Raw genomic sequence first — 24,825 nt, forward strand, 5'->3', positions numbered from 1 at the left:
TAAAATGATCAGTAAAATCATCTACATCCCTTTCATGTTGTATCTAAAAATGGAAACTACTTGTGCATCAGAATCACTTTTACTGCTTGGTAAAGAAATGCATAGCATAAACGGTGAAACTATGAAATCCTATGAAATCCACATTACAATGCTACACATCTGTGTATATATATGTCCATGCACCAGTTCTATAGCCACCAATGCTAATACTCACATTGGTCACAAATAACCATTGACATCTCATCAAAAGATTAGTTTATACGTGTTTTCTGACATACTGTCATACATGCATGATATACTTGCCATGAGATGCATTTCTAATGTCACCCTTTAAATATTGACAAAGAAATGAAATTCAATTAGTGTTGCCACCTTTGCTGGCAGCTTAATCCTAACAAAGGGGGTGGGCAGATTAGGGGCATTCGGGGTGGGGAAGTGATGTTGAGGGTGGACATGATAACATCAGAAGTGGGCACAATGTTGCTGGTGGAATAATGATGTTGGGTGGGGTTATTGCATCACTGTATTTTACTAGCTAACTAACTAACTGTAAGGATTGCTGCCCAATTTACTCAATGGTTTAAACTGTACAGAAAGGTTTGAATACAACCCTATGCAAGACCGAAAAGCCCAGTTGAAAATCTCACAGGTGGCAACCCTATCCCTATCTATATTAACAGACTAGTGACTGTAACTTGAAGCAAACAAATCAACAACAACAAAAATATTTTTTATTAACCATTATTTTGGATAGGGTTTGTATATTTAACTACTGTGGATTAATTTTTAAAAGCTTTTTGGTCTTCGGTGCTAAATAATGTAGGAGACTGGTAAATTAGTCTCCCAGTATTATTTAGCAGGCAGTCCCCTAGTGTTATAAATGCTGAACTGGGTCCTAAAATACAGTTAGGAGAGGGGACCTGTTCCTATTCCTGCTTAAAGCTATGCCCCTTGGTGTTCACAATAGTTACCAGTAGATGGCATTGTGCTAAAGTATAAAGTCCTGGGCAGCCATGTGCTTAGGGTCCATCTTGTGCTAGCTCTGGCCCGAGCAGGCAGGCAGAGCTCAAGTGGAACCTAGACAGGTTAGGTCTAGTAAGGATAGGCTACTCACCTTAAGAGGTCACTCTAGGAGTGACAAGATAGTTTGGCTATTTAGCTGAGCAACTTGAGGCTCCTCCGAGGATTGTGATTGGAATTATAATTACCCAGAAGTAGGGACTAAGTGTACAGACTTAGGGATGTGAGTATCACCTCAGGTTCCACTTAGGGAAAAGACTGAAAGCTTGGTGTACCCCGAGCGTCTGCTGTGTACATGTTTTCATCCCTGTGGGGACTGATACTGACCAAAGGTGCTGTGTCCACTGTTGCTGTATGATCCTGTTTGCTCTGTATGTACACTCCATTGTGGATATTCTTGTACAATAAATATGTTCATTGGTTAAGTTATAAGAACAACTGGCACCCAATTATTGCACCCTGCATCAAGTTACAGTTACACTACACCCTGCCTCCACACCATTTGCGAGGGCTTACTCCCTAAGAATTAAGGTCTCATCCGGAGCACAGTATTGGGAGTGGAGCTCATAGTTGCACTCAATTTACTATAGCACTACAATAGCAAAGTTTGATGTTATACTTTATTGTGTTTACAGCTAGTTTGCCAGAAGCTGCTTTACTTTGCAGCTAAATTTCCCTCAGTTTGAGCGCACCTGAACAGACTGTATAAAAGGAACCCTGGGACTCCAATGGAACTTGCTCTAATGGATAGCTATTCTCCAAGTGAGTGCACTTTAAAGGAGAAATAAACCCTAAAAATGAATAGGGTTAAAAATGCCATATTTTATATACTGAACTTATTGCACAAGCCTAAAGTTTCAGCATGCCAATAGAAGCAATGTTCCAGGACTTCAAACATGTCCAGAGTATTATGGTGAAGCTCGGGTAGACTGGGCAGTGGGATTAGTAAGGGATCATGGGGGAGGAGTGAGGGGGGCATACAGTTTACCAAATAAGGAGATCTCTCTGTTACCACATAAACTGGCTAATAGTAATTTTCAAATCCTCCATTAAATAATGGTGAAATAAGCGAAAAGTAGTATACATAGATGTATACTAGCAAAAGCATTGAGCAAAATGGGAGATCTAGAGCTTATTTCATTTACAAGAAATTATGATATAATTGGTATCACTGAGAACTGGTGGGATGAAACATCTGACTGTGCTGTCCCTTATAATGGCTACACCCTTTTTATGAGGGACAGAGGAATTAAAAAGGGTGGAGGAGTCTGTCTTTATGTAAAACCGGAATTAAAGCCGTGCTCTAAATAAATAACCATGAATGGAACTGGAGGGGTGTGGAATCCCTTAAGGTTGAGATTTGGACTGGGCAAAAGGTCACAAAGAAAATGATCTTTGGTGTATGCTACAAACCAACTCGTATAACTGATGAAAATGAAGCCCAGCTACTTTTACAAAAGGTCACGTTATTATTATGGGTGACTTCAATTATCCAGAGATTGACTGGGGTATTGGGGTTGGCATGTCAGAAAAAAAGCTAGCAGGCTTGTAAATAACTATTTCAGCTCTTTCATGAACCTTACAAGGAATGACTCTTTTGAACTTGGTAATAACTAATAATACAGAATTCATCTCTAGCATTTGCATGGGTCTCCTTATATGTTTCAGTAACTAAAACACAACATTTTAAACGTGCAAACAGTATGAAGGCATCTCTGTTGAATTTCTGAACTGATATTTTTTTCATTGGTCTACACAAATGAGTAACCAATTAATGAAAGTTTCCTTCTTAATATTCCTAATTCTAGTAATATAACTAATGTTGCACGGTTCACGCAAGAGGAAAATCAAAAGAGACTAGAACATATTACAATAAACAAAGGTCCGGGATCAGATGGTATTTATCCTAGGGTACTAAACGAGCTTAGTTCTGTGATTTACTTTACTTTAAGCTTTCAGGATTCATTGAGGTCTGGCATGATTTTGTGAGACTGGTGAATTGCTAATGTAGTGCCACTATTCAAGTTTTGAGGCCGTTCTCAGCCTCAAAATTATAGGCCTGTTAGTTTGACGTCAGTGGTAGGAAAGCTTTTCGAAGGGGTATTAAGTAATAAGATACTTGACTTCTTAAGTCATAATACTATGGGTTTGTACCAGCATGGTTCTATTAAGAATTTAACTGCAATTGCTAATAACTAAGCCATGTCGAGGTGAGTATCTTGTTATTTAAATGTTTTTAATTTATTGGCCAGATTATTGTTTAGGTTTATGGCTGAAAACCAAACAGAAAGTTGAGACCAGAACAGGCTTTAAAAAAAAAAAAAAAAAAACTTTTCAGGTGACAACCCTAAATTTAATCTGCAATCAATGTAATTTAAAAGTTCTACCTTTATTTGAACTTAAAGTTTTAAACAGAGATTGCTGACATGATATTGGTTTGTGAAAGACCTGATAGGCTTACTTTATTAGAAATTATATATACTAATTGACAGCTGTAGGGCATGAACTCATTGGTGCTAGGGTCCTAAGAGACATTCAAACACTTAAGCATAGAGCATATTTAACGGAGTAGGAATATGCAATCCTTGCAACCAATCAGAAGGGATGCCCAGGGGCACCAAGGGACATTCAACAGTTGGTACATACATGTGTACATCTGCCTTATAGCGATGCTAAATCTTTAAATTAGTAGCACATATTAATCAAGAGATTTGTTTACAAATCAAGAGATTTCATATTATAAAAACTTGGAACTTAAATATAGTCCAGGATTCAGAACTTTTTGACCCAACTCAGATCTACATATAGGTGAGCTGCAGGATACTGTAATTAAACTGATTATGCTTTGTATAGGACATGTGCACCTATTGAGCTCTTTAAAATTGTGAGCACAGATATGTTATTTGTTTTATTAAAACATATTATTTACTGTTACTGTGCTACATCACTCTGTGTATAAGGCATAATATAGAGGTGGTTTTAGGCATTAATAAGCCCCATATGTAATAAAGGCTACTGCTCAAGTGCAGTAACAAATGCCAAGCAATGCGTATATATTACACAGGCATAGGCATGGCTTTATCAACTTAGCTTTCAAACATTTAGCTTTTTATTTCTGAAAATAAAAGGAGATACAGAAAGAATAAGCTAAACTTACTGTATGGCTTGATGCTAACTAGAATAATCAGAAATTTAGAATGCAGAAATGCAAAACCAGCATCTTTTCGATCCATAGCCTGGAGATTTATACAGTTTCCCAAATAAATCACTTTATAGTTCAACAGCTTTAATATGTTTTTACCATATGAATACACAGTGCATTCATTGGAATACATTCAATACAGCAGAACACAATTACAAGTACATTCTGCATTGTTTTTCTCTGTATATCAATGTCTCAAAGTCAGGGTAAACTATTAAATGTTATGGATTATGCAGTGAAATTGATTTTACTAGTGAGAAGCACAGCGTTTATTCTAAGAGGTGTTAGCTGGTGAACAGTCAAAACACATGATTTATGTGCAAACATACTGTGATTAATTACATGAAGTATATCAGTAATTTTCTCTTTTGTCATATTACTGCCAAACTCAAGATATTTTTATGACTTGAAGGTTAATAACAGCTTGTGTTTAGCAGTTTAACTGATGCATAGGTGTAGAGAAAAATGATTAGTTGCTGAAAATGATGGCTCCCATTAAACAACTATGCACTAAAAATGCTCTCCATTAAATCAAATGGCCATTGCCTAAAGCTATTTCTATGTTTTCTGATGTACTGGTGTTAAGAGATGCATTTCCCAAACCACCCTTTAAATATTGATATACATAACTGGAGTTTAATCTGCAGTCAGAGCTGTTATTTACTGGAGGGTCTGACAAACTGGATTATTTGAACTTCAGCATTATTTAAACAATACTACTGCATGATTTGGGCTTGTCAGAGCTGCCAGGCTTACCCCTCTGGTAATGGTACAGATTCATGGACAACTCAAGGGCATGGCTTCCCTACTTGGTATCCTAGTGCCCTAATCTTCAGGTTTTGGGGTCTATAGAGACATCAAATTATAAAATACATATGGGGAAAATGTAATAAAAGTCGCAAAGAGCAAAACAATTAGCACAAATAAGAATAAAAAGTCTCATTTCACAATGTAAAACTCTTCCTTAAACTGTTATTACATTGCAAATCTGAATTCCGCATTGCAAATGTTAATTGCGCATTGCCCACTTTTAAGAAGTGCTTGAAGGTGTCGTAATCTTTTGGAGCAAACGTAACAACCTTTTCAGTAAGAGGTTTTATTACATGGGAGTTGCAGACAGCATTACTTGCTTAGCACAACCCAATTATAACATAACAACCCAAATTATAGACACGGACACATACATGGTGGAGAATGGCCGCAGCTGTTGTTTATTAAACATCATATCAATCAGAACATTAACCATTGCTAATGATACTAATACCTGTTCATACATATCTTCCCAGCCAGCCTCTGCATCAGCTCTCTGCAGCGGACCACCTTAAAGATTAACAACAAATATCATTAAGCCCCGCCAATTTACCACCTAGCCAGGAGCATACCTCCACATGACACTTTCTCTATCATCAACAATTAACAGCTGCGACAATATTTTTTTTTTTTTTTTTTATTTATTACATTTATATGTTATACAATAACAGGGTGGGTGGGTGGTTGGTTGGGATTTTCCAATCGATCCTCTCGCCTCGGCTGCCGGTGAAGAATGAAGAGCGTTTGTCCGGCTTGCTTTTATATAGCCGGCTTTCGCGGCTTTTCCCGTGAAGCCATGCCCCTTTTTTAATCGACCAATCAGAAGGCCGGGATTGAAAATTGACCAATCGGAATCAAGGTAAGTTTTTACATAGAAAAATACACGAGGTAGAACAACATTCAGGAAAAAGGAGCAGTCACACTCCCATGTTAGGGAAAGTTAAGTCTCTCCCTATTCATTCTCTGTGCACTGACACTAACTATAAAATTTGCAAACCTTCTTCCACTGTCGGAAGTGGTCCGCAAAAGCTATATTAAATTCGCACAAAGGCAAATTTGTTCGCACAAAGGCATAACTTTTCGCATTGCGGATATTTTTTCCGTTACTGACTTTTACTACATTCCCCCCATAGAATACTATCTCAATGGCAATGGAATGGCATCATTGAAGGTATGAGGGGTCATAAGTGCAAATGCAGTGTGCAAAGTCCAATTTTAAGCAAATTTAATGCTATTTTCATCCAGAATTCCAGCATAACTGCAGCTATAAGAGGTGATGCACATGATGCAATTTTGGTCGATGCATTAAAACTTGTGCATGCGCTTGCAACAGACACAATTACACTGAAAGTCTTTGTATGTGGTAATTTCCAACATTTGCTGTAAAATTACATCTGAGTAAGACTCTTTTGATTTCAATTTGCTGTGCAGGCCACTGTGTGGGAACTATGGAACTTTTTCTAATGAAAGGCTGGACTTGTACCTTCATTACTTACATTTATTCATTTTGAATACTTTAAAACATACAGTAGAACCCCCATTTTACATTTCTCAGGGGACCAGAAACAAATGGTGTAAAATCCAGGAAAAAATCAGGGAAAATGTATTATGCATAATATATAGGAGGGACCACAAAACAAAAATGTCAAATAAGGGAAACCTTAAAATAAGGGCATGTAAAATTGAGGTTTCACTGTATTACAAACCTTCAAACACAAAGTGCATTTCCCTGTATGATCATCTGGATGCAGAATAGTCATTTAGTCAGTGCTTAGCTATCTGTGCACTTTGAAGAGTTAAATGAGCTGTGTATGAAGTAATAGACACTAGCAGTACAATAAAGCACATATTTATTGCCTAGTTTACATCTTGTGTCTTGTCAATACCAGTCAAGCTGAAAACACCTGCCACAATTGCTGGGATTGTGGGACACACATCAATGGTTTTCCCTCACACAGAAATGAGTGGTGCATTCAGAAAGAAATTGCCTGATAAATTCATGGCTAGAATTTGGGGATGGTCAGATTTATCAAGTCAAATTTACAGCGAGCAGCAATCTGAATCTAGTAAGCCGATGAACAGAAAATAAATTCACAAATAAACTCACACAGCTTTGTAAATTTTGGCAAGTGACCAGCAGTCATTAAGGAAAAATGCCGAAAAATAATTCACCCTGGCCTGTTTTCTTTAATAAGTTCAGAAGGGAATAATGTGAAAAAAGAATTGAAAAGAACAAGAGAGGCATATCATTTGTATATAATTGCACAGCCAATGAAAAATAGTATAGTGCCATGTAGCTGATAAATTTGAAATATGTTTTTTCATTTTGTAATGTTTAAATTGCATTGTAGTGAATCTTCATGGTGTTTTATAGTACCTAATTAGATCACATGACTAATTATATGACAGCGTCAGGTAAAGGCCACATAAATTTTGATCTTAAAAAATGATCAGCCATTTTAAAATGCTTTAATTCACAAAGGCTCATATATCTGTGCTACCAAATAAGCTTGGCTGGCTGTATGAAGATACAGCTCATAAAGGGTCATTAAATAGCCAAAAATGCCAACCTGGGTATCTTAAATCAGTCAGGTAAAAGAGATTATTTGAGATCTAGAGGAACACCAATTTAAAATATATATTAAGACAGCTTATCACACAAAATGTGAAATAGATTAAAAAGTTTCATACAATACTTTCAAGCAATGATGTGATTTAGGCACTTAAAAGCTTGAAATGGTCCAATAACTTAAATGAAAACACTGGCAAGTGATTTGACCTAATGACAGAAACTGCTTATAAATCTGCCTCATGGTGTTGCAAACAAAATTACTAGTATTTCACTTTGCCTAGGCCTCTTTGGCATATGTAGGAAATTAATTCATGGGGCAAATTCACTAACCTCCGAAAATTCGCTAGCGACGGCTTTTCTCACAGCGCAACACTTTGCCAGGTGTAGATTCGCCAGGACAATGCTAATTCACTAAAATCCAAAGTTGCATCCAGGGCGCCAAACGCTGGCGAATTTGCGCCAAGTGAAGCGAAGTTGCGCTAACGTTGGCTGATTTGCATACGGCGGGAAGTTAAAGTTCAATGGACGTATAGTTTGCAGCAAATACATTACACTACACAAGCCCGGGATACCTTAATAAAATAAAGTTACGCTATTTTTCAGCCTATCAATCTGAAAAAAGAAAAGTCGCTAACGTTTTTTGGGTCTTGGGAAAAATTATCAACTATTTTTTGAGGAACTCCTATCTACTCTACTGCATTTCGCCTGGTCTGAGGTGGCGAAAGCAAGTCTGGCGCAAAAGGTAATGTTCAGTAAAATCCGCATCTTAGTGAATTTGCTTAGTTACGTCCATTCGCCAGAGTGCAAATTCACCAGGTGTTAGGGAGCGAAGTACCGCTAGAGTCTATCTCCTTCGCTAGTGAAGTTACGCCCGCGTTAGTCACTTTGCCTTTTAGTAAATTTGCCCCATGGTGTGGCCAATTACTTACATCTACTGCCTCGGTGCATGTTACACTGTGAAGCTTTCTTGCAATTCTAGTGAAGTCAGGGGACTACTTATCTCTTTATATATGGTATTAAGAATTTACACTAGAATGGCAAGACTTGTTTTTGGTTAAACCATTGCATTCCAATAGTGTTATGGAAAGGATGCAAAATTTACATACATGTACTGCTTGCAGACACCTGTAGTCCTAATTTAATTTCAGAAGTAATGTTTTATGGATCTTACAGATGAGCATTCGCTAGAGTGTGCTTTTCCCTGTAGAGTCTCTTTCATGCACTGTACATTGATAAAGCCCCTGTTTTTTTTGTAAGGTTGTAGTTCATTTGGCCAGATCAGTCGCAGTTCCACTGTATTTATATATTTTTACTAAGCAGTGGATTGCTCCCACAACCCCCTTTTTTCCACTGCAAGGGAACACACAGGTATAATGCATGAACTACTGCATCCCTTTCTTTCCTATTGGGTTTGTACTCATTTCAAACCCATAATGAAGAATGGGCTGCATTAACTCATACATTCCTTTGTGAAGTAAGAGCCTTAAAAGAGAAACTATCCTCCCATTGGTTTTTATGTACTAACTCCCCTGCACCACCCCCTTGCCTTCTCCCCAAACACATAAATCCCACTGTTAACTCTTGCCAGTGCTTGATTCTGAACTACAGGGTTGACAGCTGTCTTGTGTGGTGCATGCTGCATGGTGGTGATCTCTGAGCAGGAACATGAACACTGGGCCAGGAACACAGGTTGGCATCCACTACCAGGGCCGGAACTAGAGGTATTCAGAACAGGCAGCTGCCTAGGGTACAATGATGGGGGGGTGCTGGTCAGCTACCTCTAAAATTATCTTCTCCCTACCCCTAGTCCGTGTTCTCACACTTCAGTCTTACTTCCCTTCCTTCTCTGTCACTCACCCCTCTGCCATTCTCCCCTCCCTCCTGTTACCATCCCCTCCATCACTCTCCTCTCCCTCCTTTCCATTGCTCAACCCCCCTCCCCTCTGTCCCTCTTCCCTCCTTACCTCTCCCCTCCCTCCCTCCTCTTCACTCTGTAGCTCACCCCTCCCCTCCTTCCTTTCCCCTCCGTTGCCCAGCCCTCCCCTCCTTTGCTCACCCCTCCCCTCCATCGCTTTCCCCTCCCTCTCTCCTCTGCCCTCCGTTGCCCAGCCCTCCCCTCCTTTGCTCACCCCTCCCCTCCATCGCTTTCCCCTCCCTTTCTCCTCTACCCTCCATTGCTCTCCCCTCCGATGCTCTTTCCCCTCCGACGCGCTCTCCTCTCTCCCCTTCATCGCGATCAGCATGCATGCACACTTGGGGGGCTTGGCCAACTGGGTTGCCTAGTCCACTACCAAGGGGCATGTAACTGTACTGAACCCTCTTGTCCCCTCTCCAGCTGCATAAACCACACCATGGCATTTGTATGTGTATCTACACCAACTACACCACACAATTCTGTGGTTAGGCACAAGGTACATGGAATAACTAACTTTAGACAGTGTATTTGATAAGGTATGCGAAGAAGGCAAGTGAGGGTGGTTTAGATTGCCTTAAAGTGGATGAGGAATTTGTGTTACCAGTGAGATGAAAGTAAGCCTGGGACCCCCTGGTTTAGATCATATCCAAAATATATGCACAGAAGACAGCTTACACTGGAAATGGAACCGAATTTCTAACATATTTTTATTATAAAACAGTGTATAAATAAAATTAAGAATCTGTCCTTCTATATCAAATGTAAAAGATGCATTTTAATGTTTTTCTTTATCATCAGTACTTGAAGACAAATAAAGGCCAACAAATTTTTAAAAAAGGATATTAGGGCTATGACAACAGAAAAGGCTGAACCCATTGCAAAAGAACTTGCAAAGATTCCGAGGAAATTGCCAACACATTGAAAGAAAGCAGCTGCATCAATATATATTGGATTCTTCATAGGGCTGTGTATTGATATAAAACTGGGAAAAAAACAATGGTAACAGAGTAAATTATATGTAAAAATATTTTTAAAACAATGTTAAGTTATTGGAAATATTGCTTATATTATGGCATTGGCATTAATGAAAAGGAAATTACAGCCGAGGGGCAGTCATCCTACATGTTAGGGAAATGGAAGCCTGCACCATGGAATTAAAGGGAAATGCTTTCACTGAGTCCTTAGGCATCTTGAAATTAGTTTTTCCTTGAATATATCTGGATGTTGAAGATAATGATTAAAATGTCCTACGTATATGCTGTCCAGCAAATGCCTTCCTTTCAATATCTGGTTTGTGCGTGATGAAAATTTTAGCAATATGGCAGTTCCATTGCCTTTGTTTATTTATAAGTGCACAGAGAATGAGTGTCCTGCTCTTCTTTCCTCATACGTTAATTACACCTCCCAAATTCAGCTCTGTGAAGTTCCCAAATCACATTAATTACGAATATAATTGCTTTTGAAAGTCGTATCTGTTTGTACTTTGCTATTCTCTTCTTCCTCATTTCAGAAGGCAAAGGGCATGTTTCCCATCGAGTTGCATCACCTCTTCTTTTAACAACATTCTGTAAACCTTTGAGAATGGAGGAGACCAATTGGTGTAGTTTTGAAAGTGAAATGTTGTCCCATTCTTGCCTGATATAGGATTTCAGCTGTTCAACAGTCTGGGATCTCCTTTGTCCTATTTTTCCTTTCATAACGTGCCAAATGTTTTCAATGGGTGACAGGTCTGGACTGCAGGGGCCAGTTAAGCACCAGGAATCTTACTATAGAGACATACTGTTGTGTAATGCATGCAGAATGTGGTTTGCCTTGCTGAAATAAGCAAGGCCTTCCCTGAAAAGACATTAGGGTAGAGTCCTGAGTGGAACCAATTTCTAAGACCTGGACCCGACCCGAACCCGACCCAAACCCGCAGCCTGTGACCCAGACCGCAACCCGCATATTTACCCACTTTGATCCGATACCCGACCCGGACCTGCAACTGCCTTATCCGCAACCCGACCCGTAACCTGCCGACCACCATCAAACAGGAAGTGATGGTGCTGCAAACCGGAAGTGACGTCATCAAAAAGGTTGCCCGACCGCTGCAGGACTCTACATAAGGGCTCAGCTCAGCTTCACGCAGCACAGAATGATTCGAAAGCTGAGCATATTTGCCCTGCACATGTTTATATTGTGAGCTTCCGGTAGTGAAACCCAAGGCCACAGCACCAATTTCAGTAGAGAAATGGACAGTGACACATCCTTCCACGTTTAAACTGCAGCTTTGCTGGCTTTTATTTTCAACAAAACACAATTCTTCAGCCCACTGGCTTCACATGTGGGGAATCACTCACGTTTGAGTTTAGCCCTCACTGGCTTTCAGTGGACCACAAATCCCAGAATCCTCTCTGTGACACTTTTGTCTCCTGGGAGCGATTTCTCTTGTCCTCTATCCAACTCAGGGGAATCACTCTCTTGTTCCCTGGTGCTCACAAGTACATGTGGCCCCTCACCCTCCAGGAGGTCTCTAGTGGGAAGCAGCAGCACCGAGGTTTTGCTCCACACCTCCTTTTAACCACATCAAACATGTAGCGAATTACTTAGCTGCCTCTAACTTGATTAAGGGACCCTTAATCAAGCTTTTCCCAAGCTGGTACAGAACTTACACAGCTTTACTAGCTGCACAAACACAGTTTTCCCAGGAGTTTAAGCCTAATGCTGGTGAAATACACACAATATCATGCCCTTTAGACACCCATATATTACAATATTTATGAAGCTGTACAAGATTGGTACATTCAATGTTCAAGCATAATTCCGTATTTGTTTTGTGTGCTGTGATTGTTATAAAAGCTTTCTAAATATGGAATAACCACAAATTGCGTAATGCATACTGGGGGTCATTTATAAAGTTTGCGCAGCTGCCTGAGGGCCCAAAAATCACGACCATCCAATATAGACTTCAGCCTTATCCCTTACATGCAGAGATTTCTCTGGATTCCCTTAACCTTTTTATGTTATAATGGGCTGAAGATGGTGAATTCCCCAAAATGTTTGTAATTATTCTTTTATTGTTGCAATATTTGCCCATGCAGTGTTTCACATGGTGCTTAGGCCCATCCCATCTTTACTTCTGAGATGCTCTTTTTAGTATTGCACATCTTTTTCCAGTCTTTAGTTGCCAGTCACAACTTTTTTAAAACATGTTGCCGGTTCCAAATTCAAGATGATCATATATTTTTCAGAAAACAACACAATTCAACATTTGAAATGTTTTCATTGTACTATTTGCAATGAAATATTGTGTTTAAATGAGTTTCAAGTCAAAACGTTTTTGGATATGGGGTTGTTCATGCAGTCAAGGGCAGCAGTGCGGATAACAGCAAAAGGCAGACAGATACTACTCCCAATATATTGTTTAGAATTAAGTGCATTTGCTGTGCAAAACTTCATATTTGGCTTTTCATCTCCTTTTCAAACCATTTAAACTGAATTGCATACAGTATAAAGAGCCATCTGCTTGAAAATTAATATATCGAAAAGTTATAATACTTTTATTTAATTTAATGATTTAATACTTCTAGGCCACAGACCAAGGGGCATATTTATCAAGGGTCGAATTTAGAATTGAAAAAACTTTGAAATTCGAATTCAAAAATACCAATCGAATTTAAGTCGAAGTTTTCTTTGGTCGAATAGGTCAGTTTCCGATCGAAAAGGTCCGTATTCAGCCAAATTCGAATTGTCCGAATTGAATGAATAGCGCATTCAATCGAATTTGATTCAATGTTTTTCCCAAAAAAACACAATAGCGAATGGTCGAAATCGAATTTTTAAACAGACAGTACATGATAAATTTAGATTTTCGAATTTTCGTTTTTTTTCACATTTGAATCGAATTTGGACTATTCCCTAGTTGAAGTACACAAAAAATAGCTTGAAATTCGATTTTGTTTTTCATTCATATGTAGCTTTTATACTTTTGTTGCTAGAGTTCATAAAGATGTGCCTTACCGTGACAGGTACCATCTGTACTGTAGCTTTATTCTTTTGTTCTTTACATATTTTTTCTTTTCCCTTAGGCAGATGCCATACTGAAATCTGATTAAATCTGATTAAGTACTGTATGAAGGGTTCATAGTAGCTGATTACAGTTTGGTAGGTCGTGCTGTGCCAGTTGGTTGACTTCTTATTCTTTTTCCTATATAAAGTCTAGAATTTGTAGTTTAAAAATGAACTATTAGATATAAATATGAAAACTGTTTTAAAGGAACTAAATGAATTACTAATCAGACTTATATTGTGACATGTATATTCTGCGTGTAATGTATATTTTGAGTCAATCCCTAAACTCAGTAAGTGACAGCACAGAGCATGTGCAGTGAATCAGCAGAAAAGAAGATGGGGAGCTACTGGGGCATCTTTGGAGACACAGATCTTCCCTGCTAAAGGGCTGTGGTTGCCTTGGGCTGGTACATAAACACATAGGGGCAATTTTACTAAAAGGCGAAGTGACTAACGCTGGGGAAAATTCGCCAGCATTACGTAATTTTGGGACTTCGCCGATTTACTAAATTCGCTAGTGGAGGAGACTGTAGCGCTACTTTGCACTCTAATGCCAGGTGAATTTTCGCTCTGGCAAATGGACGTAACTACGCAAATTCACCAAGATGCGGATTGTACTGGACGTTGAGTTTTGCGCCAGACATGCCTTTTGCGCCAGACTTGCCTTCACCACCTCAGACTAGACGAAGTGCAATAGAGTAGAAAGGAGTTCCTCAAAAAATATTTGAAAATTTTTCTAAGTCCCAAAAAACGCTGGTGACTTTTCAGTTTTTCAGGGAACATACAGTATACATCCATTGAAATGTAACTCCCCGCAGTACGCAAATTAGCCAACGCTAGTGCACTTCGCTTTGCTTGCCGCAGTAACGCTAGCACTATTTCGCCAGCGTTTGGCGCCCTGGACGCAACTTCGCATTTTAGTGAATTAGCGTTGTCCTGGTGAATTTTCGCCTGGTGAAGAGTGGCAATGTGAGCGAAGCCGTCGCTGGCAAATTTCCGGAGGTTAGTGCATTTGCCCCATAATGTACAAAATTTCTAGCTACTTCTTTAGTTAAGCTAATTTCTCCTTTAATGAAATTTCCTGTTCACGCGACAAGCTATGCCCAAAGGTTTTAAAAAGAATAGCAGTAACTGTGTCAATATCAGAATGCCCTCAACATGGTGAAAAACAATAGCTCAATGTAGCGTGCTGTTATAGAGTGTGGGGGAATGTTTCTCAGTACGTGCAGCGCTGGCTAGAGATGCATTTATAGTTAAATGGAAAACTATGGATACAATTAAATGCCCAATGTTCATTATCTCAGCATCATCAGCCAGCCAATAACTGTAGCCCAGTTGGAGAAGCTGAATATTGATGACCTTGGTTTATAACCAAAGAAAATGCTTTTTTACCTTTACTCAAGCACAAACAACTTTTTGAAAATAACCTTAATCTTATGGAAATCTTCTGCAGCAAAAATAATGTGTTTTTTTTTAAATGCATTTGGAATCATTCCTTGAATTCTGTTAAAATGTAATATGAATCTCAAAACCTTCTCCGATACAAGACAAACAGATATAGCTGATCTATTTGAAAAAGCAGCATTCGTGTTATCGGTAAGAATCAGGTAGGTATCATCTGTTTGTTTACTAAAAAAATGACATTGAAATGTTAACTTCCAAGCAAATTCTATTCTGCAGGTACATACAATGAAGCAAAACAGACAGCTTTGCTTTATTTATTATCCATATGTTTTTTTTGCTGTTCTATTTATATAAAGGACCTTGTTATTGTGCAGCCTTAGGCAATTGGACAAATAAGAACACAAAACATGCACTTCATAAATACAATTGTCCTTGTTACATGCCAAGCTGTTCCATTTTTCTTGGACAACTGTTTTACTAGAAGATATATGTAATGCTAACTTGGGCTAGGCACACCAAACAGGGTTAATGTCCAGCTGGTGATTAGTGCAAGGGTTACACGTTACTAATACTTCTGGCAGGGCCTTCGCTAAGTGGAAGATTCAAGGTGTAGTGTAGTGTACTACAACTCCCACAGGATAAGGTGCAATAAAAATAGGAAAGAATGGACGCCAGGAGGGTCTTGCAGTGAAAACAGATGAAACAGTTTATTTGTTTAAGACAAATGAACTCAGGCACAGGCAGAATATAATCAGCAGACTAGGACAGGTTGATGAGACAGCTGAGGAATGTGCTTCCCCTGAGGATTGTAGTCAAGTAGTAGGGCAGACCTCCAGACAGATGTACCTTGAAGTGGACCGGATCCCACCCAGTGTGGGTGGTCAGGGAGAAGGAGTCTAAAGGTGGCCATACATGGGCAGATTATGCTGCCGTCGTTTAGACCGATTTGACAACTAATTTGCGAATGTATGGAGGCTTCCGATGGGTCTTTCCAATCGATATCTGGACACAATATCGATCGGGAAGGTTTGATTTTTCTCCCAACCAACCCGTCGGAGCACATTGCGCTCGTCATAATCCGATCGTTCGGCCATAGGGCCGAATGTTCAGATTACCTCCGATATAGCCCTGCCGTTAGTGGTATATCGGGGAAAAGATCCTCTCGTTTGGCGATGTCACCAAACGAGCGGATCTTATAGTGTATGGCCACCTTAAGCCTGGCCTCTTATCCAACTGTGGTCCCTTCACTAAACGAAATCTAAGAGCCTTAGGAAGCTACTTCTTGCTACAATCCTTGATGCAGCACAAAGCTGCTCTTTCTATCTTTCCTCTCTATCTTACTCTCCGAGAGGCTATATTAAAGTGTGGGTGGAAGTGGACATTACACCTCTTGGTTAATAACTAAGATATGTAGATTAACACTAGAAACATGGGGGCAAATTTACTAATGCTGTTGAAAATTCGCTAGCATGACGTCATTTCGAACTTCACCAATTTACTAATGGTCGCTGGCGTAACTTTGCTAGCAAAGGAGATAGACTCTAGTGGAACTTCGCTCCCTAACGCCAGGCGAATTTGTGCTCTGGCGAATGGACGTAACTATGCAAATTCACTAAGATGCAGATTTTACTGAACGTTACCTCTTGCACCAGACTTGCCTTCGCCACCTCAGACCAGGTGAAGTGCAATAGAGTAGATAGGAGTTCCTCAAAAAATAGTTGAAAATTTTTCTATGTCCCAAAAAATGCTGGCGATTTTTCATTTTTTCAGGGTGATAGGCTGCAAAAGAGCGTAATTTTTTTGGAGGGTAACCGGCTTCGCCCCTACATATCCTAACATATGGCACATAAACTAAACACAGGGCTCATGTGTAGGGCAATACAACAACTCTATTTTCTTCTATTAAGGTTCCTTGGACTTATGTAATGTAATGTATTTGCTGCAACATATAAGTCCATTGAACTTTAAATTCCCGCCGTAGCAAATTAGGCAATGCTAGCACAACTTCGCTTTGCTTGGCACAGTAACGCTAGCGCAACTTTGCCAGTGTTCGGCACCCTGGACGCAACTTCGGATTTTAGTGAATTAGCGTTGTCCTGGCGAATCTACACCTGGCAAAGTGTTGCGCTGTGAGCAAAGCCGTCGCTGGTGAGGTAGGGATTTAAAGCCATAGGGACACATTAACCCTATGGTTCCCTACATGTATCTATTTCCAGAACAGCAGCATCCATAATCCCTAAATATATACAGCATCGATGTGCAACGGAAAGTGTGCTTCATGTACTCTCCCTTATGTTTGTCGTTGCATTACTGCAGTTACCCTATAAAGACAGTATTGTATTCCTATCCAACACCAATGAAAGCTGGTTTTACAAGGGAAAAGCACGTGTTATTCATATTTTATTCATACCGAATGTTTGCCCCACAGGACAAATTTTATTCAAAATGGATTATTGTTTATTTATGAAATGCCTACGTTTTTCTGCAGTGCTGTACAACTACAAAGCAGAAAAAAAGAAAAAAAAGACAGAAGCATATTGCTAGAGGGCTTTGCTCACAATCTGGATGTAGCACAGTATATTAATGGCTAGGGCTGAACAAAGAAGGAATCAAAGTTATTGAAACATCTGCAAATTAACAGCTTTAAGCCGGGAAGCATAGTCAATATCATTACAATGAGTTTCCTTCCTGAAAGAGTTTATAACCTAGATAGGTAAAGTGAGACAGAAAGAAGAAAGGGTGGATACAGAACAAATTTGTGATGTCCTCATCTTATTTACAGTGAACTTCATGACTTGTCAAATAAGGATATAACATTTTCTCTCTGATTGATTCAACCAATATCAACCTGCCCATTTCTGCCACTTTTTCTGGTGAAGTGTAGCACTGACAAAATAACAGAAATGACCTTACACACTACAATTATTTACTTAAAACCAAGTCTGTGGGCTACAAATTGCCTTATGCACCATACCACTTTAAAGAAAATGTAAACATTAAAAACGTATTAATGTAAATTGCTCACAGAGCTCTTCTATGCAGTTTTGCAATGCATGGAATGTGTGGGACCTGTTATACAGAATGCATGGGACCTGGGGCATTCCAAGTAACAGATATTTCTGTAATTTGGATCTTCATACCTTAAATCCACTATAAAATCATGTAAACATTAAATAAACCCAATAGGCTGCTTTTGCTACTAATAAGGATTAATTATATTGTAGTTTAGATAAAGTAAAAGATACTGTGTTATTATTACAGTTGAATTGTTTGGATAAAATGGAGTCTGTCGGAGATGGCCTTTCTGGGTAATGGGTGTCTAGATAATGGAGCCCATACCTATATACAGTATTTTTTTAACTCAGAAGAATTTTCTCATGTCTTTCTCACCCAGAATTTGTGGAGGGCTATTTATAAAGGTTTGAATTTTATGTATGTATGTGTGTATCTATTTATTTATATACAATCACAATTGTACGCAGTACTTTACAAGGTGTGAGCACAAACAGAGGTAAACTAATAATTAAGTTATAAAATAACAAAAGATAAAACATTGCTTGTGAGCTTTCAATATACAGTTGGGATGAGGTTCCTGCTCCAAGGAGCTTACAATCTATTAGAAAAAGAAGAACAAAACAGAAACAAAAAGGGGTGGGGTATAAGTGAATAGGATAAAGATGCATTGCTGCAGAGGAAGGTTAGCAAAGTGCTTCATCTAGTAGGTGGTTTTTAAGGAGCTCAGAGCAAAATGCTAGTGTGGGGGCTTTCCTGATGCACGATTGTAAAGAATTCCAGAGGCGGTGTGCAATCATTGAAAGGTTTTATGTGCTATGCAACTGTTTTGGAGAACTGTAAGGTCAGTAGATTGTCCTGAGCTGAACATAGGGCCCCAGAGGGAGTGTATGGGGTGATGAGTTCTGATATATATAAAAAGGAGCAAAAGAATGAAGGGCTCTGAAAGACACAATAAGAATTTTGTATTGTATGTGCCACTTGACCGGAAGATTTTAGTAGTGAGGAGGAGGGGAGTGATGCAGGTGACATAATGCAGCAGCAGTGAGGATTGAATGCAATGGGTAGAGAGATGAATCAGGGAAACCAGCTAGTTATATGTCACACATATAGTCTAATGTAGAGAGTATGAGAGTCTGGACCAGTGTTTTGGTTGTAGAGGGGCAGAGGAAGGAGCATATCTTTGCAATGTTTCTTAGAAATAAGCAGCAAGTTCTGGTGAGGGATGTGATGTGGGTTGATAATGTGAGAGATGGTTCTAAAGTGACAATCAGACAACAGTCATGGAGGACTGGATATGACACTTTTAACTGTATTGTTAAACAGAGGGAGGGGGCCAGGTTTTGGTGGAAAGATAAGCAGTTCAGTCTTGCACATGTTAAGGCATTGTATGATTTTTGCAGGGGATATCTTTGCATAAAGGTGATGGGAGAACCCAAAGTATGTGATCAGGTCACCAAGAGAGAGAACGTAAAAAGAGAAGAGGCCCTAGGACACACCCTTGTGCCACCCCCATAGAGAGATCAGGTGGAGATGTATTGTCAGAAACTGTTACACTGAAGGTGCACATGGAAAGGTTGGATGCCAACCATGATAAAGTAGAACTACTAATACCAAGGGGCGGATTCACTAACTTTGAGTGAAGGATTCGAAGTAAAAAAACTTTCGAAGTGTTTTTTGGGCTACTTCGACCATCGAATGGGCTACTTCGACCTTCGACTTCGAAACGAAGGATACGAAGTAAAAATCGTTCGACTATTCGACCATTCGATAATCGAAGTGCTGTCTCTTTAAAAAAAACTTCGACCCCCTAGTTCGCCATCTAAAACCTACCGAACTCAATGTTAGCCTATGGGGAAGGTCCTCATAGGCTTTCCTAAGTTTTTTTGATCGAAGGATATCCCTTCGATCGTTGGGTTAAAATCCTTCAAATCGAGCGATTCGAAGGATTTAATCGTTCGATCGAAGGAATAATCCTTCGATCGTTCGATCGTACTATCTGCGCAAAATCCTTCGACTTCGATATTCAAAGTTAATTCCCAGTTGAATATCGAGGGTTAATTAACCCTCGATATTCGACCCTTAGTGAATCGGCCCCCAAGTGCGTGGAGATGATTTAAAAGACGACAAGGGTTGACTTAGAAAAATGGTAGTTCTTCATACAACAAATAGAAGTAGACTATCAGGGGAATGTAATAAAAGTCGGTAACGGAAAAACTATTCACAATGTGAAAAGTTATGCCTTTGTGCGAACAAATTTTGCTTTGCGCGAATTTAATATAGCTTTTGCGAATTTTATAGTTTGGGCCATTGCGCAGTAAATGTAATAAAACTTTTTACTGAAAAAGTCGTTATGTTTGCTCCAAAAGATTACGACACCTTCAAGCGCACAATTCAAATTCAAAATGCAATAACAGTTTAAGGAACAATATTACATTGCGAGATGTGGATTTTTAGTCTTATTTGTGCAAATTGTTTTTCTCTTTGCCACTTTAATTACATTCCCCCCTAAATTGCTTAAGTACTTTCAATGATAATTGTCCAAGATGTTTTAATTTTCAACCTCCTGTTTCAAAGAACTGCAGTTATGGAAATGATCTTTCTTTGCCTATAAACATCCTATGGTAGATGTTGGTGTTGTCAGGTGGGGTTGGAAAGTCTTGCTATCTTGTTCCCAACAATTCTTTCCTGGCAACATCATAATATGGCATAGGTATTTCCCATGAGAGGATAGCAATATTTAAAAATAAATGCTCTATGTGACTCTAAGGGGCAGATTCACTAAGGGTCGAATTTCGAAGTAAAAAATACTTCGAAATTCGACCCTCGAATTGAAATCCTTCGACTTCGAATATCGAAGTCGAAGGATTTAGTGCTAAACGTTCGTTCGATCGATCGAAGGATTTTTCGTTAAGGTTTGATGAAGATGGCATGCTATGTGTCGATTTTAAGGGCAACTTGAAGAACTGAATCTTAATTCTCTTAGGGATCTTACAGACAAGCGTTTGAAGCTGCGCTCCCCTGCGTTCCGTTTTTATGCGTTCAGCCGCAGGGGGGGCGCAGGAATAGACGCATTCAGTTTTTTTCAATGGGGTAGTACTCACACAGGCGCATGTAGGTGCCGAACGCAGGTTGAGACGCCACATGCCGCATTTTTCCTGCATTCGGCGCCTACATGCACCTGTGTGAGTACAGCCCCATTGAAAAAAACTGAATGTGTCTATTCCTGCGCTCCCCTGTGGCTGAACGCATAAAAATGGAACGCAGGGATGCGCAGCTTCAAACGCTTGTCTGTAAGATCCCTAAGAGAATTAAGATTCGGTTCTTCAAGTTGCCCTTAAAATGGACACATAGCATGCCATCTTCATCAAACCTTAACAGATGTCAAATATCATTTTAATAATGGTAAATTCATATGATTGGCCCACGTTTTGTTCTTGTCTCCGGTATAGACAGCTTATCTGTAAACACTTGTACAGGTATGAGAACCGTTATCCGGAAACCCTTTATCCAGAAAGCTCTGAATTACAGAAATGCCATCTTTTTAAATGATTTCCTTTTTCTATGTTATAATAAAACAGTTGCTTATACTTGATCCAAACTTATTGGAAGCAAAACCAGCCTACTCGGTCTATGTATTGTTTAAATGATTTTCTAGTAGACTTACCAAACTGCATATTAACAACAAAATTGTTGTTTAAGACTGCCTTTAAAAATCAGGTGTTACCACTAGAAATCCCAATTTGGGAAGGAAAAGTGTATAAAATAACCATGCTGAGAAAATAGCATAAAAGGAATATATTAGCTTTTGCCACAGACTAGACTGGAATTTGGGAAAAGAAAAGAGCTAGTCTTTACTGTAATGGTAGATCACACAAGGGTGTGTCCAATGGAGAAGATTTAATGGTCTGAAACATAGTTTTTTTCATGTGTGGTAGAAAATAATTAATTATTAATTAATTATAGTTTTTTTAATTAATGTTACAAAGATATGCAAAAAGTATGGTGTATTTAAATACAATATCATACATTACTTATACTACATAGGATGCAGAATGATACATTAAATCAATTTTTTTCCTTTATATTAACTCTCAACCACAATGAATTTACTAAAACTTCGTAACGAAAATTGTATGCAAGGAAAAAATCTCAACAAACTTGTGCAAAAATTAAAATCATGCAAGGTTTTCAAATTATTGCCTGACCAACTTGAATTATTCAGATTATTGAACGGAGACCAACGTTATCAAACATTATTGTAATGTAAGGTTTGTCAAACTCAGAACAAACTCCAAGGACCTGGTCACGGCTCACTTTTCTGCCTATAGCAGCCGCCTTTGGCTCCTGGAGGAGCCCTCCACTACTCAGAGATGCCACCAGGACTTAATGTGAGAGGACCAAGGAAAGAGTACTGAGCAGGCTAGGGAACCAAACGTATGCAAAAAGGACAGGGTAGCAGTCAAGGAGACATAAAGCAGGCAGGGTCTATACCAGATGGGCAAATCAGTACCAAATCATAAGACAGAGAGGCGTCATGGTCACAGGCCAAGGGCAACCATACAGCAGCGAGGCACAAAAATCTTTATCCAGAGAATAATCAAATACAGGCAGAGGTCGGAACAGGTGGCAGAATGGCAAAGTCAGGAACAGGCAAGGGTCAGAAACAAGAATATACTAGAGAAGCGCACCCAGGAACAATAGGAATAGACCTTTATGTTGGGCAACTGGAATAGGGCATTTGCTCCTTTAAATATTTGAATTTTGCGCCGAAAGTCGGTTAAGTCATGAGGCATGCCGAAGAGAACCAGCATGCAAAGGCATGTGCTGCGGGTGTCCCTGCCGGCCCACTGGACCACCAGATATTCTTACAATCATGAAGGCAAAAAACATCTTCTAAATGTAAAATAGACCATCTGCCATTGGCTTTTACATGACAGGTTTTAGCTGGAGTATTTTTGGATTTTTAGCATAATACTGTAGTAATGAGTAGTATAATAAATCTAAAAAAAAACAAGTTTTTTTAATCCTCTAAAAATTTTAGTTTTTCCCCTTAAAAACCATGACAAGAGAAATGTAAGGTTTAATAAATAGACCCCTATGAGTAACACATTTTAGTTGATGGTGTAGCTAGCTCTTTAATCCACTGCATGTTCAGGATGTAATTATTCTTTATCAGTCACAAGATTTTTAAAACTGGTGCCAGCCACTAAAATCTCAATCTAGACAACCATGGAACTTTTAAATGAAGCATGTTGTTTATTGGCCATAATTATTTGTGATGTGTTTTCACTGAAGTCAGTAAATAACATTTATTCTAATTAAATGGAAATACAATGAATAGCTGTCATTGAAATAGCTTTGACAATGTATGTCTCAGCTGCAAACAGATTATTAAAGCTAAAGACATCTGCTTCCAAAGAATTTCTATTTGCCTAAAAGTCTTTCAAACTTTATAGATTGGTGCTTGCTTCATTTTAGCAAATGACAGTTTTCTCTCCCAGTGGAATTTGTGAAATCTATCTGGGGAATATACTTAGGGCTGCCTGCTTTCAAAAGAATAAGATTTCCTGAGCTGGCACTGTCATTTTGGACTGTAATGCATCAAATCTGATTGTATTATTCATGTCACTAGGGGAATATGTACTGACATCTGCTTTAGAATTCTTGATGCTGATGAGTTATAACACCAAAATAGTTCATAAAGAGAACAGCTAACCATTCTCTGATGCCATCCAAAGAAATGAAAAACCCAAAGAATTCCAAGTTTATTTTCTTTTTATTTCAGTGTCAGAAAATGTTGTCAAACAAAAGCATGCATATGCGAAAGGAAATGAATAATCTTGCAGCTGGGGGACTCAAGTTAATGGTGACAATTAATCCATCTTTTTGTCACCATAGTACTGAGCACTGGAAATGATGCTAACCAGACTTGGAGAACTTTCAGTGCAACTGCGTCCCATTTATGGTGAAGTGCTAGCACAACTTAATTCATTTTTTTATGAATTAGAGCAAGGGCCAGTACTAGGGGTAGGCAGAAGAGGCACATACCTAGGGTGCAACAATAGGAGGTTGCTGTTCAGGTACCTCTGTTGCCCACCCTCAGTTTGTAGTCACTTCCTTGTACTGGTCTACTCTTCCCTCTCCTCTCTGGCCCTCCCCTCTGCCTCCCTCTGCCCCTTCCCCTCTCCTCTGGCTCTCCCCTTTGCTGCTTCGCCTCCCCACTGGCTCCCTCTGCCACTTCCCCTCTCCACTCCGGCCCTCCCCTCTGCCCCCCCTCGACATCAGAGTGCGTGCACACATTTGAACGCACGGAGGGGGAGTGAGGTTGCCAGCCAGGTGTCAGGGGCCTATCGGCTCACAGCAGGGAGCAGTCAGGACCAAGGAGGAAGCTTAGGGTTCAAAGTCCCAGTTCGCGGTACCAATAGGGATCAGGAGAAAACGTTGTCAATTTACAGGCAGAGGTTCAAGGGCAGGCAGAATACAAGCAAGGTCAAGGATCAGGCAAGGTCAAAGTCCAGGAATCAATACAGGAAGAAATATAGAACACTCAGGAATGCAGAAACAAAATCCTATTATAGGGCATTGAACCCGTGACCTCGGCGTCTTTTTATTTCAAATCTTCGTGACAAGCCCCCCGGCGCCACTACCCACGTGGGAGCAGCGACGACGCCATCAGGTAATCCTGACACCAGGTTGCATAGGGCATCCGGTTGGATTGGCCCGGCCCTGTGCAATGCAATGCCCCCTTGCAACCACAATGCTGTGTTTCTGGGAAAAATACTGTATTATGGAAAAACACATTGTGATTGTGTTCTAAATTGCACCTATTCCCTGCAC

At 39.5% G+C, this 24,825-nt stretch overlaps 1 pseudogene; it reads right to left on the minus strand.

Moving 5' to 3' along the window:
* Positions 1–24,825, minus strand: part of LOC108717464 — a 330,982-nt pseudogene that overhangs the window by 209,432 nt on the left and 96,725 nt on the right.

This window comes from Xenopus laevis, chromosome 5S (genome assembly GCF_017654675.1).
Source record: "Xenopus laevis strain J_2021 chromosome 5S, Xenopus_laevis_v10.1, whole genome shotgun sequence".
In the NCBI taxonomy this organism is placed as follows: domain Eukaryota; kingdom Metazoa; phylum Chordata; class Amphibia; order Anura; family Pipidae; genus Xenopus; species Xenopus laevis.